This window comes from Armigeres subalbatus, chromosome 2 (assembly GCF_024139115.2).
Source record: "Armigeres subalbatus isolate Guangzhou_Male chromosome 2, GZ_Asu_2, whole genome shotgun sequence".
NCBI lineage: Eukaryota > Metazoa > Arthropoda > Insecta > Diptera > Culicidae > Armigeres > Armigeres subalbatus.
In genome coordinates, this window is record NC_085140.1 from 414085406 (window position 1) to 414100790 (window position 15385).

Below are 15385 nucleotides of genomic sequence, written 5' to 3' on the forward strand. Positions count from 1 at the left end.
TGGATCACCCTAATGAGTGATTTTTTTTGGTCACCCTAATGTTTCTAAAGATAGATATTTTTTGGTAAAATTTTCTTTCGAACACATAATCCTTGTAAAATTAACCGTTTGCACGCAAATATAAAACGCGCGTTTTTAGCCTGCTGCACTCGCTATACAATGGTTAGCACTGGCGATGCAAAGTAACTATCGGAAATATTACAATGTTTATTATACTGTGCAGTTTGATTGAGGAAGAATCAACTAAATTAAATGCAGATTCCAAATTGGAACTCAACGCTCATCTTGACTCACTGCAGCAACCGTTTGAGCTGACTCCAAAAGATACTCCTCTAGTTCGCAGATGTAAATCAGAATGAATATTTAGACATGCGAAATTGTTCATCATCTAGTGAATTGTTCGGTAAAAACATTTTGAGCCACTTTTGGTGTGCCCATGATTGCATATTTGTAACAATAAAACAAGTCGGGCAAATATTCTCTCTTGTTTCAAATGTAATTTCCTATTACAGAAGCAAAATATGACACAATATCCAATTGCTAACAACAATCGCCTTCGCGACGTAACAACGAAGTGGAAAGCAAACTGGTTACTAATAATACGCACCACGTGTTTGCCTTTGCCTAGTATCCAATGAAAGGATTCAAATCAATGATGAAGTAATTTCCAAAATGATGCAAGTGCATCAAAGCAATGATCACTTGACAAATAGGAAGCATTCTTCTCCTGCTCCTTAGATTTTGCATCAATGCAACGAATTGCAAAGGAACTTTTGAGGACTGCTCCAAATTGCTTGAAAACTCTAAAAAACTACCAAGTTGTGTTGTAACATTGAGCAAAGTGACCGCATAACCGTAACACTAGAAAACTTCATTGGCGGTACGTCATGTGCTGTGTATAAACATTTTTGAAATTAGTTTGCATTCAAATACCAAGTAATGGAAATGTGTCTACCAAAGATTCCATCTGGATAAAGTGTTAGTGCATTTTTTTAGGAATTTTAACAAAAACATTCAGATTACTTATGCATACCACAATCTTCATCGTTCCATTTCTCCCATGCCTACTTTTATCGATTGTTACAAATATGCGATCATAGGCAGTATACAAGAGTGGATTTTCAACACATTTCTGGATAAGGACCAGAAACAGAGACAGATTAACGTCGGGGACAACTTGAGATAGGCTGGTATCTGGTATCACAAATGCGAGAACAAAATTTGCACTTTATAAATTACTGCTGAAGAATGTAATATTAGAATGATAAAAGATATTGAAATAAAATTATTTAAGAATATATGTTTGTTCTTGATTTAAGCATGGCCGCGGGCCATTTGGCTTACCATAAAGATGGTCGCAATCCCGAAAAGTTCAGGAATCTAGACTCTAACTTGTACTGGTACGGATTAATTGCGCCGTATCTGAGGGCTAACTATGACAGTAATTATTCGACACAAGCACCTTAATAAGATGAATAGCTGACCAAGCAATTCTTTGGTGAGATCAACTCAATGGCCTTATGTTTACTAGATAAATGATTAGTATTATCAAAACAGTGGATTTTTGTACATGAGAGAACTCAACTTTAGTATTCTACATACTTCGAGAATATGTAGGTGGTAAATCCTATCCTCTACTCACTTGGATCGTAATGCGATTTACACCAGTTCTGAAAAATCACGGACACGGAGTGCAGCCATTGGCATGTACACTGTACAATCAGTTTAAACCAAACTAAAAATTAATTACTATGTCTGAAACTTGATTATGCATATGTACAACATGTGATGAAATTTAGTTCGGAAGGTACCAGCCGATCTCTGGGAGAGATCGGCTGGTACCTTGTGCTGGGAATTTGGTTTCATCAGTACCCGCTAAGCTGCGGTGGACGACGGAGGTCCTTCGTAGCTTAGTAGGGAAAGCACCTGTTATGCGAAATCATCCCAGCCGAAGGGGCGGTTACCATCCAATACCTTTTCCGAACTAAATCTATCACATGTTGTACATATGCATAATCAAGTTTCAGACATAGTAATTAATTTCCACTCCGGGTGGCTTAATACCCGGCATATAGGCAATTAACTTTGAATGTACTAAAAAATAATGCTACTTTTCATGGGACATTCACTAGCATAATCTTGATACTTTTAACGCATTGTTTATTCCCATTATGATATTCAATAAATATTTTCAGTGTTCCGATAATAGGTGTTATTATTTGCATCCTAAATAAGTTGTTTTACTCACCTTATATCCTACTGCATAAACTTCACCGTTGTAGTTGAGAACATTTCGTAACTCGATATTAAATTTTTAAATAAATCTTCAATCTGCTCCAAATTGGTCCAATTCGTCGTTTTCTCTGTTCACTGCGTCCCTCCCGTCATCCAATCTGGCCAAATAATCCAATAAATTTCACCTCCAATTTAATTCTGCACTTTTCACTCACTCGCAATCATTCACTCTCGTCCGCAAGCCCCAAACCAACGACGACGACGAGACGACAACGGCTCACCGGAGAAACCTTAGCTCGTGTTATCTCTGTCGTCTTCCATTCCACAACAAACGTTCCACTTTTATTGCTACCTTCCTTTGGCTTAATTCACCTATGCCAACCAGAGCCAGAGCAGTTGATCATCCGATTTTCATTCGCCCTGATTGACTCTCCACCTGCTGGGAAACGCAAACGACACTTAAAGACGATGCACCTTGGCATTCCGTTCGTGCTGTACGAAGCGGATGGAACACCAAAACTTAATCAAACAAATGGAGATTCGTTTTTGTACGACTTCCGGTTCTGTTGTCATCTGCTTGCCGCTCAATAGGCCGTTCATAAACCACGTAGGATTAAATTTCAAACGTCCAATCCCGTTTTCAAAAGGAAAACTAGCATATCTTTTTGGTTTAATTGATTGAAGTAATTCGAACAAATTTAAATACAGGGGTGGCATTGCGCATCTCGATTCGAACGTAATTCTATCGAGTCGAACATGTTTGGCATTACGGCTTTCGATTCGATATCGAAAACGACTCATCGTTCGAGTATGCTCGAGGAGGTACAAGAATAACGAGATCTTTTGGCATTATGGAAGCTCGATAGCACACTGGAAAACGACTCAAGTCGAATGAAAAACACTCGTCACCTTTATTGCTTTCGAATGTTGTTCGAGAGTCATTTCTCGCTGAAAGTTTTTTATTATACTTGTTATTATTTCTCTACGGGATAGAATAAATGTTTCATTATTGTATCTTGAAGGAAAGAATGTCATCAGTATACCTACTTTTATAGTTTCCAGACAATATGCAATATTTAATTATCCCGAGGTCCGCGTAAAAACAACTTCAACTAAAATCTTTTTATTGCAATTTTCATGTATTTCATGCCGATTTCGATAAACCGCGTAAAAAATCGATGGGGAAAATCTGCGTAAAAACGTGTATATTCGTGTGTACGTAAAAATAGTTGAGTTAAATAAAAAAAATACGAGAAAGGCAAAAACGCGGAAGAGATAACCCAAGTGCATTTAACTAAAACACATGGAAGCATCAAAGTAATTTATTGTCGAATCCTTCTTTAGCTTTAAATTATTTAGCTCAAAATTGGATCTGTGGCATAAACTCGAATAAACATAAAACTTTTAATTTGTGTCGTAACAATATCTCAATTTACAGAACATGTCGTATCGGCATAATGTTTTAATCGGTTGCAACTGCTTAATAAATAATATTCCATTTTTAAGTCATTGAGCACAATTTGCTTGTTTATAAATTAACTGCCAATTCATGCCCTGAATGCCTTTCCAACAGGCAACATGCTACACGCAGATGAAATTACTCTTATTCTCTCTGTTCACTCACATTCGCCATGCGCTGGAGGTTGTCTCTCCAGCGGGCGGCATACTAAACACGGAGACAGCTATCTCTTATTCTCTCTGTTTACATTTCGTTTGACAGAACATACTCGATTGAGCTAGTACAGCATCATTCGAAATCTTGTACTGCGACTGAATGAAGTCGAACGAAATACATAATGCCGCAATTTTTTCGAAACGAATGCAAAAACGTACGAATCGAGTGATTCGATTCGAGATGCACAATGCCACCCCAGGTTCACCCAACCAGTGTCTGTTAGATTTTCTATCGATTCTGTATAAGAACCTACCTGACCCTGTATAAAAACTTGGCGTATGCGAAATTGTTAGATTCTTATACAAAAAATGTAAGCTCACCAACAAATATTGTAAGAAAAGCTTAGTACTTTCCATTTAATTCCACTACGTTTTGTTATCTTTTCAGATACGTATTTCGACCTCAACTATGAGGCAGTTTTCAGTGTCTCGTACTTCACGAGTCAGTTGATGACATTCCACTAAAAGAGCTTAAATAATGTTTCTAAGAAAAGCTTGTAAAATTATAAGTTATCATATAATGTTTGTAGAAAATTCTAACAGGGGGGTCCCGTAGCGTAGTTGGCTACACGTTCGCCTTACAAGCGAATGGTCATGGGTTCGATTCCCAGCCCCTCCACCAAACCCTCGTCAGTCGCTGGATCCGCAGCCCATACGGTGGCGTTTTGGGGAACGCGCCTAACCGTCACGGCTGCCTGATGACGACTGACAACTTGTTCTTCTCGGAGGCATTCCTCCAACGTTACCCGGATAAATGGCAACCGAACAATGCAACGATCATTGGATGCGCGGCCTGGACAAACGGACACAATGGACTCACGATGAGATGGACTGGCAAGGACAACAATAATGAGTAGGTAATGAAAATCTAAAAATAGATTCTTGGTGGATTCTGTTCAGCGGAATACCACAGTAGATCTCGGCACAGTAGCGGTTATGTAACACAGAGTGCCTAATAATTAAAAGAAAGGAATAAAAAAATCTAATATTTACTTACTCAGTACTTATACAGGTTTTGGTAGGTTCCTATACAGAACAGTTAAAAAATCTAACAAATAAATTTTGACAAGTATCACCTTCACAGCAATGTAGATGATGTTTTACCAGTGGTTTTTAATACGTTAGGCTTCACGGACATCCATCAGGCACAGGATTTGAGCATTCCGGTTTTAACTAATATCCTATTTCAAGTTCTGTACGTGGCTTATGATCGGTCCTCGTGGCAAGTTGTTACGCTACCATAGATGGTTTTCAAACAGGATCAACGCCAACAAACCTGGTTTAGCCACGGCGGCGCCGCCAATCTAATTTTAATCACCATGCACTGACTGACACATACACGCTTCACGCCACCGAGGCTTTCGTGTTCTTGATCACCCTGTCACCGCCGGGGCTCATACGCGACACGAAACTTCTTCGATTCGGAGTCTTCTTCGATCACACCCACCCGTAAATCACATTTAATTTTCAAATTTCACTTGGAGGCCACTACCATGGAGGACTTGACTAACGCTGCTGGCTGCTGGGAACGTTTCTGCTGTTGTTGATGCTGGCGTACAAACAAACTCAAATCAATGTGTGTTTAGCTCGTTTCGCAAACCGGGAAGTTGGTGAGCCAGGACCAATCACGTTGTTGTTGCGAGCCGAGTCCCGGCATGTGAGTTTCGAACCAGAAAATTAATAAGGAAACTTTCTGTTGATGGAAAAGATTTCTGGTGCTCTGGTCTGGGGATGTGTGTACGTTGCGGATTTTGCGGAGAAACTGTTACGTTCGGCTAGATGATGATGATGATTATGTCCCGGGATGTGGCCGTTCAGTGCGTTCCACTGGCAGCTCCTGTGGATGGGAAAAGGAAAAAAGTGGTTAGGTAAGAAAAACATGTTATGAAAATATTTATTTGCTATAATTTCAAGGGGAGGGAGAAATATAGGAAAGTTGCAATTCTGCAATATTTATGTTGGGAAGTAGAGTTTGTGCGAATTCGGTATAGCAATTTCCAACACGATTGAAATGATTACACTTTTATTGCATAGATACCTAGGTATTGAGATTCGGTTTAAGATTGTTTCGATTTAGTTAATAGAATGAATTTCTTTTATAACTGATGCAATGTCGATTACTAAATTCAAATGAGTCCACCTGGCAATGGTACCGCCTTTCGCGTACCGTGAGAGAACGAAATCCGTACAGCACCGAAATCCGTCCACTTCGTTAGATATCAATAAATTAAAGAGGGATTGTGGGAATTAATTTATGACTAATTTATCTCATCCTGATCTTATACTTGACATTAAACTTTCTGGCCATTGAAATGGAAAGTAGGCTCTGAAATTAAAATAACATGATTGAAAAACAAATCGCCACTCCGCGAACGCAAAGTTTCAGGTGCCATTTTGTTTGCGCGTTGGACGCAATTGTACCGAAAGTGGCTGTTTAAATTGCAAATCGCAATTAATAGAGTAAAATCAGCAGCATAAATAACAAAAGGATCGCTTCACAAGATGCGTATTGCGCTATTTACAGTGTTAGTCTAACCAATTGATCTGCTTTAATTTAAATATTTTGTTTGAAAATAGCTGTACGGATTAAGATCGTTTGATTTGAAATCCGTCCACGATGGACGGATTTCGATTCAAGAGGTGTTGATTTTGTTCGTAATTTTATCATGTTTTTTATTACTTTCAATGCAATGCAGTGGAGCACATAAAAAAATATAGATCCTTGTGCAGTTAGATCAATGACGAACGTTCTATTTGCATTCGATTTGTATTTTATAGAGACTTTTTCATATACTGAAGTGCCTAAATGTACGGGTTTCGATGCACCACGGTAATTACCCACGACACAAACCTTTATAAATCGGTCATCGATTTTCTGGTTATTTTTATTTTACGATTTCATTTTATTAAATTTTGAGTTTGCTATTCGTGTCTAGCAATGCAATAATGGCAAGGATTTCGAAGGTGTACATTTGTTCCGTATAGTAATTCTTCAAATACTTCTCTAGATCTACACTAAAACATATCCAAACGAAAGTTTATTTGTTAAATTGTGTGTTTGAACCTAAACTATGTATATGCATAAGTGGATTACGTAATACTGTTTAGGACTGTTAACAGTAGTGGCAATAGTGGGTCGTATGAATAAAAAGTAGTAAGTTCAACTTTACTACATTTTCAGTAGTAAACGTCACTTGTGGAACATGTTCGTATGACTAAAAGAGACTTTACTACACTACACATTTCGAACATACTACAAACAACTGATTCGGTATGAATAAAACAAGAGTTTACTACTGATTTCTTGTAGTCTGCTCAAGACTTTGCTACTCATGTTTCAAATGCAGATTATTCAACAGAATCGAAGCGAATCGGCTTTGTTCTTGAAAATAGAATTCCAATTTAGGGAAATGTTTTGACGTTTCTCCGTGTAAAAAATGGTAGTAAACTGTAGTAAAGGCTAAGTCCGAATAAAGCATATGCCATAAGTTCGAACATGTTTTTATTCATATCTAACATGTAGTTTTCTCTGTGGACTTTATTTTTGAGTATATACTACAAGCCCTGAGTTTTGCTACATTTTATTCATACGACCCAGTGCGTTGGAGGCAGTTTACGGACAATAAGTAGCCCGGGAATTAATGTTTGCCTACCTAAATCTACATTGAAGAAATCGAAATATACGATTTTATTTTATTGAACTCTTTTTTTCTGTTTTCTTCCTCGGAGTTGTGGAAAATGGCTTAAGAAGCTTCTCAAATAGATGATTATATAGCAGATTTGACAATGAGAACTGCAAATTCATGTTCTCGATAATAAGCTCGGTAATCAATACATCATAAGTAAAACGCAAACATAAGATACATATGATCCATAAAAAAATGTTCCCTTGATCCATAATGCTATACAAATGTACTAACCAATCATACAGTGAACTCTCCCTTACTCCATATTGAAGGGATCATCGCGTTAGGGAGGTATCGAGATAGGGAACTCATTTATATTTGGCTGAATACCGTTTAGCCGAGTAGTTGAAACATGTTTCCTTATTAGGTCAAGTGAGAAGCGAGATGTTCGAAGTGAATTTTGAACAGCGAGAACTGAGAAGTGAGAAATGAGCAGTTCGGAATAAGTACAGAGTAGTGAGAAGTGAGTACTGAAAAACGAAAGTGAGTATTGAGTAGTGAGATGTGTATGTGCAGTAACATATGAGTAGTAGAAAGTAAGAGATGAGAAGTGAGAAGTCAGTGGCGAAAAGTGAGAAGTCAGTGGTGAAAAGTGAGAAGTGATAGTTGCGAAGTGTGAAGAAGGAAGTGAGTTGTGACGTAAACAGAAGCATGGAGTGATAAATGAGAGATGGTAATTGGGAAGTGAGTAGCGAGATGTTGAGTAGTGAGATGTTGAGTAGTGAGAAAAAAGTGGAGAGATATAAGGCAGAAAGATAGAAGGTAGAAAAAGATAGAAAAAGTAAGAAGTAAAATTAAAGGAGGAACTCCCTTATCATAACGCTATTCTCACAATTTATTTTTCAATTATCACTACTTACTTTTTACTTTTCTCTTCGTACATCTCCCTTTTCCCTCCCACCTTCTTCTTCCCACTACTCTCTTTTCACTCCAAACTTCTATCTTCTCACTATTCACTTCACACATATCACTTTTCACTTCTCACTTCGAACTTCTCATTCCTACCTTCTCACTTCTCTTTTCTCATTTCCCACTACTAACTTCTCACTTCTTACCTTGCACTTCTAACTTCTCACTTTTCATTTCACGTTCCAAATTTCTCACTTTTCAATTTTAACTTTTCACTTCTTACTTCTCTCTAATTATTTCTCACTTCTCATTTTTCGCGTTTTAATTCTCTTTTATAACTTCTTATATCTCACCACTGATTTCTTATTTCTCACTCACCACTTTTCACATCTTACTCTTAAGTTCTCACTTTCCACTTCGCAATAGTCACTTCGCACAACGAATTTTCTTTTCTAATTTCACTCTTCCCACTACTCACTTCTAACTGTGAGATGTTTCCTTTTATCCTTGGGCGATTTCAACCTCCCGAATTTGCGGTGGAAGTTTGATGACGAGGTGAATGGTTACATTCCGTACAACATCGCCTCTGACAACGAGCAATCTCTCATCGAGACCTTGTTTGCCAACGGCCTACGTCAAACTAACAATGTGTTGAACATGAATGGAAGGCTGCTTGATCTTGCGTTTGTAAGTTTACCAGAGTACCTAGATTCAGTCGAACCACCCTCATCATTGCCACCCATTGATACACACCACAAGCCATTCGTTTTGCTTTTTGATGCGAAATGCTTTTTGCTTTTTCGTACGAAATGTCAATGACGGCAGCGCAGGATACGATTTCAACACGTGTGGTTACACTGATCTGAGAACAGCATTCGCCAGCGTTGAATGGGATTCTCTTTAGGACTTTGGATCAATTGATGACGCCTTTTCAGAATTTTACGACAAACTGTTTGCAATTTGCAACGACCTCGTACCACGTAAGAGACGAAAAACTAATTCGACATACAACCAACCATGGTGGACCTCTGAGTTACGATGTCTTCGTAACAGGTTTAGGAAGGCTCGCTGCCGATTCTTCCTCTCGAAATCCGAAAGAGACAGTAATATTCTCCGTGATATGGAATCAACGTACAAAGCAACTCTTCTATCAACGAATGAGGATTACCTGTCTAGTATCCAAGCTAATGTGAAGGAAAATCCTTCAAGCTTTTGTGATTTCGTAAAAAAAGCGAAAATCATCTGGTCGTCTCTCGTACAACGTAAGCTACAACGAAACTCGAGCTAGTTCCAATGAAGAAGCTGCTAATCTTTTCGCTACGTTCTTCGAGAGTGTGTTTAGCAAGGTGTCACCCACACCTCGTTACAATTGCTTCAGTCATATCTGCGCGCACATATTGACTTGCCTATTATTCAGTTTTCTTCCGATGAGGTACTGAGAGCCATCAATGAGCTTGACACCACTAAGGGACCTGGGACGGACAATATACCACTATCATTCCTCAAAAACTGCTCAATGGAACTAGCAAAGCCCATTGCTATGCTGTTCAATAGGTCGTTACGTGAAAAAACCTTTCCGCTGGCATGCAAAACAGCTTCCGTTGTTCCAATTCACAAATCCGGTAATTCAAACCTAGTGTCTAACTATCCTGGTGTTTCCATCCTGTGCTGCCTAAGCAAAGTGTTTGAGAAGCTGATACATAATGTGCTATACACCGTTGCATCGCCTATTATATCTGATTCTCAACATGGGTTCATGAAGAATCGATCAACAACGACGAACCTGATGAAATTGGAGCATATTGGCTTGCCGAGATGGATAACGGAGTGAATAGCTTCATACTTATCTAGTCGTAGTGCATACGTTGTGATTAACTCAACACGATCTCGATTCTTCGACATTACGTCTGAGGTACCTCAAGGGAGTGTTCTTGGACCACTTGGATCTTCAACATCTATGTGAATAATCTCTGTGTGCTTCTTTTTTCGTCAAAATTATCATTCGCCGATGACCTCAAATTTTATCGCATCGTACGTTCTCCGGCTGATTGTGCGATCATGCAAAACGACGTCAACCCATGTTAATTTCGTGCAGCGATAACGGTATGCACATAAATGGCAAGAAATGCAAGGTTATGTCTTTCTCTCGTTCTAACAGCCAGATTATTCTCCAGTATTACGTTGAAACTGAACCACTTGAACATGTAGCATCATTAAGTGATCTTGGGGTGACCATTGATGCAAAACTATGGTTTACCGAGCATATGGCGATCACGGCTTCCAAAGCATTATCTGTGCTTGAATTTATTCGACGGCACGCTTTCAAATTCACCGATATTTATGCCCTGAAGACGTTGTATTCAACCGTCTAAGACGAATAACGAATAACGTAACGTAAGACGGTTAAATACATTCCAATAAAAGAGCTTAATATATATTTCTGACGTTGTATTGTTCGTTGGTGCGAAGCATCTTAGAGTATGCTTCACCGGTTTGGTCACCGTACTAAGAAGTTTGTCCACTTTGCGTTAAGGATCCTGCCTTGGAGTGACCCAGACAACCTTCCTCCATACTCTGAACGATGTCAACTCATAAACTTGGAGTCCCTATCTGCCAGACGTGTGAATATGCAGCGATTATTTGTGTATGATATAATACAGGGAAATATTGACTGCCCTGCACTACTTGAACAAACTCCGCTGTATATTCCCCTTGAATACTAAGGCATTCTTCCATACTAGCTGTTCCATATCACCGAACAAACCGAACAACCCACAAGATTCCTGTATTCGTGCTTTTAATGTAACTTGTAACGAATTTGACTTTAACATCTCCAAAAATGTTTATAAAAATAGAATAAGTAGAAATAAAATTTTAGTTCAGTCTGTACGATTGTTGTATCGAAGACGGTGTTAACAAATAATAAAATAATAACTGCTTACTTTGCACTTTGCACCAGTGTTGGTAAAAACGGAAATTCTCATACCTTATCGACGATTCAAATCAAGCGCGAGGCAAACCCCAACCGACTCATGACCCAGAGAGTCGTCCATGATTCGACTCGCGATTTGCATCATCGTTAAATTCATTGGAGTAACTTTCTTTACTTAAAACATAGACGTAAACATAGAATACGCTTCGATTGGGTTTTGAAACTTTTTGGAGCGAAATCGAATTCCGGCGAATGAGCGAAACGATGCGATTCTGCGTGAAAAACTCGTGCATTTCCACAGTTATTTACTGCGAGGTTTCTAAGCCAAGTTACCATTTCTGCATTCGTATATCATAAGGCTAACATGATAATACTTTTATACCCAGGGAAGTCGAGACAATTTCCAATCCGAAAATTGTCTAGACCGGCACCGGTAATCGAACCCAGCCACCCTCAGTCTTGCTTTATAGCCGCGCATCTTACCGCATGGCTAAGGAGGGCCCTCATATCTCACTTATAACTTCCTATAGCTCACTTCTGACTTCTCATATCTCAGTTATCACTTTTCACTTCTAACTTTTTACTTCTCACTATTCACTTCGCACTTCGAGTTTCCCACTTCTAACTTCTCACTTCTTTCTTTTCATTTCTCACTTTTCTTTACTCACTTTTCACTTCTTACTTCACACTTCTCATTACTCTCTTCTCACTTCGCTATATTTATTTCTCACTTTTCATTTTTCACTTTTCACTTCTGACTTATAACTTGCTATATCTCACTTCTGACTTCTCATTTCTCACTCAACACTTCTAACTTCTAACTTTTCACTTCTAACTTTTAACTTGTTACTACTCACTTCGCACTTTATATTATTCATTTTTCATTTCTCGCTTCCAACTACTAACTTCTCACTTTTTACTTCGTACTTCTTAGTTCTCACTTTTCATTTCACACTTTCAATTTCTCACTTCTCACTTCTAACTTCTTATTTCTTACTTTTTACTTTTATGTCTTACTTCTCACTTCTCATTTCTCATCTCTCGATTATCACTTTTCACTTCTAACTTAACTATATCGTCCATGCAACTAATTCTGATTTGACAACATCGAGTTAGCGAAGTGAAAATGCATTGGAAAATTACTTTGACTTAGAGAATATCGAGTAAGGGAGATATCGGCTTACGAAGGGAACGCAGTATGCTAGATTCAAGGACTTTGAATTTTATCGAGTAAGGGAAATTATCGAGTTTCAGAACATTGAGTTAGGAAGAGTTCACTATATTGAAATTTTATCCAATGGATCATTGTTTCAATCTATGTGCTTAAGAATGTTTTGCTGTAATTGATTCTATTTTTTTTTATCTAACAACAATTAATTTTCATAAAGAGTGGAATTTTACCGTCATTCTGACGGCTGGCAGAGGTCTGTTGATGTAATCTCCACTGAACCAAACCTGGTGGATAAAGCCTTACGAAGTATATCCGCCAGTGCCAGACAATTGCTGAGCTCGTCATCTCGCAATTGGAGCAGACCAAACCACGTGACTATAAAGAAGTCCCCATTCTGGGACTCTTTTCTTACTTCCCAGCAAAAGACTCTTGTTATGACAGCGACTCTCCGTGGATGCGTGTGCACGCCACAGAGGTCTGACTAGAAGAGGAAGAGTCATGGCTTGCTGCTCGCCGATTGACACGCTGATGTGTGAATATATTAACACATTTTTTTTAAGGCATTTTACTCAAACCCTACATTTCCCTTCTTCTCTCATAAATCTTCTAACATAGAATGCAATGCTTGTTTTCTCCTGGGTTATTAGACGAGGGTGAATATTGGTTGCAATTTAGCAACCGGTTACCTCCATTGAAAACTGCACACTAAAATAAACTTGACTCAACATCGTGGTTTTAATACCAGAACAATGATTCAGAGTGTTGATTCCGAAACTGAAAGATAAAACGTGATTCACACTTTCGTTGAATGATTAGAGAACAACAAATTTACTAAAGCAATGGCGTTCTTTTGTTTGTCAAATACAATGACAATTTCTTCCAAAAAACTTTCCAAATCTCAACCAAATGCAATCCAAAACTAAGCGGTGTTGAACTTCATTACTACGAAGATTCAAGAACAACATAATAAAGATGAGAAAATCCTTGTTAATCCAAATTCAATCTAAATCAAATCCAACGCAAATTTATTCCAAATCTGATTCAAATCCAGTTTAAATCCAATCCAAATCCAATCCGAGTCTAATCCAATCCAAATCCAAATCCAATCCAAATCCAAATCCAATCCAAATCCTATCCAAATCCAATCCAAATCCAATCCAAACCAATCCAAACCAATCCAAACCAATCCAAACCAATCCAAACCAATCCAAACCAATCCAAACCAATCCAAACCAATCCAAACCAATCCAAACCAATCCAATCCAAACCAATCCAAACCAATCCAAACCAATCCAAACCAATCCAAACCAATCCAAACCAATCCAAACCAATCCAAACCAATCCAAACCAATCCAAACCAATCCAAACCAATCCAAACCAACCAAACCAATCCAAACCAATCCAAACCAATCCAAACCAATCCAAACCAATCCAAACCAATCCAAACCAATCCAAACCAATCCAAACCAATCCAAACCAATCCAAACCAATCCAAACCAATCCAAACCAATCCAAACCAACCAAACCAATCCAAACCAATCCAAACCAATCCAAACCAACCAAACCAATCCAAACCAACCAAACCAATCCAAACCAACCAAACCAATCCAAACCAACCAAACCAATCCAAACCAATCCAAACCAATCCAAACCAATCCAAACCAATCCAAACCAATCCAAACCAATCCAAACCAATCCAAACCAACCAAACCAATCCAAACCAATCCAAACCAATCCAAACCAATCCAAACCAATCCAAACCAACCAAACCAATCCAAACCAATCCAAACCAATCCAAACCAACCAAACCAATCCAAACCAATCCAAACCAATCCAAACCAATCCAAACCAATCCAAACCAATCCAAACCAATCCAAACCAATCCAAACCAATCCAAACCAATCCAAACCAATCCAAACCAATCCAAACCAATCCAAACCAATCCAAACCAACCAAACCAATCCAAACCAATCCAAACCAATCCAAACCAATCCAAACCAATCCAAACCAATCCAAACCAATCCAAACCAATCCAAACCAACCAAACCAATCCAAACCAATCCAAACCAATCCAAACCAATCCAAACCAACCAAACCAATCCAAACCAAACCAAACCAATCCAAACCAACCAAACCAATCCAAACCAATCCAAACCAATCCAAACCAATCCAAACCAACCAAACCAATCCAAACCAATCCAAACCAATCCAACCAATCCAAACCAACCAAACCAATCCAAACCAATCCAAACCAATCCAAACCAACCAAACCAATCCAAACCAACCAAACCAATCCAAACCAATCCAAACCAATCCAAACCAATCCAAACCAATCCAAACCAATCCAAACCAATCCAAATCCAATCCAACCAATCCAACCAATCCAAACCAATCCAAACCAATCCAAACCAATCCAAACCAATCCAAACCAATCCAAACCAATCCAAATCCAATCCAAACCAATCCAACCAATCCAAATCCAATCCAAACCAATCCAAGCAATCCAAGTAGTACTGCTAGCCAATACTAATCTTCTTCTTCTTCTTATTGGCATTATATCCCCACACTGGGACAGAGCCGCCTCGCAGCTTAGTGATCATTAAGCACTTCCACAGTTATTAACTGCGAGGTTTCTAAGCCAGGTTACCATTTTTGCATTCGTATATCATGAGGCCAACACGATGATACTTTTATGCCCAGGGAAGTCGAGACAATTTCCAATCCGAAAATTTCCTAGACCGGCATCGGGAATCGAACCCAGCCACCCTCAGCATGGTCTTGTTTTGTAGCCACGCGTCTTACCACACGGCTAAGGAGGGCCCTACTAATCTTACGCAT

The 15385-nt window shown here is 38.7% G+C and overlaps 1 protein-coding gene across 2 annotated transcripts in view; it reads right to left on the bottom strand.

Moving 5' to 3' along the window:
- LOC134213383 (uncharacterized) overlaps nt 1-15385 on the bottom strand; it is a 558528-nt gene that overhangs the window by 422341 nt on the left and 120802 nt on the right. For both annotated transcript variants that reach the window (XM_062692395.1, XM_062692396.1), the window contains exons 2-3: nt 5186-5746; nt 2249-2674 (exon numbers count right to left, since the gene is read on the bottom strand). The gene's annotated coding sequence lies outside the window, so the exon portion shown is untranslated. The remainder of the gene's footprint in view (nt 1-2248; nt 2675-5185; nt 5747-15385) is intronic.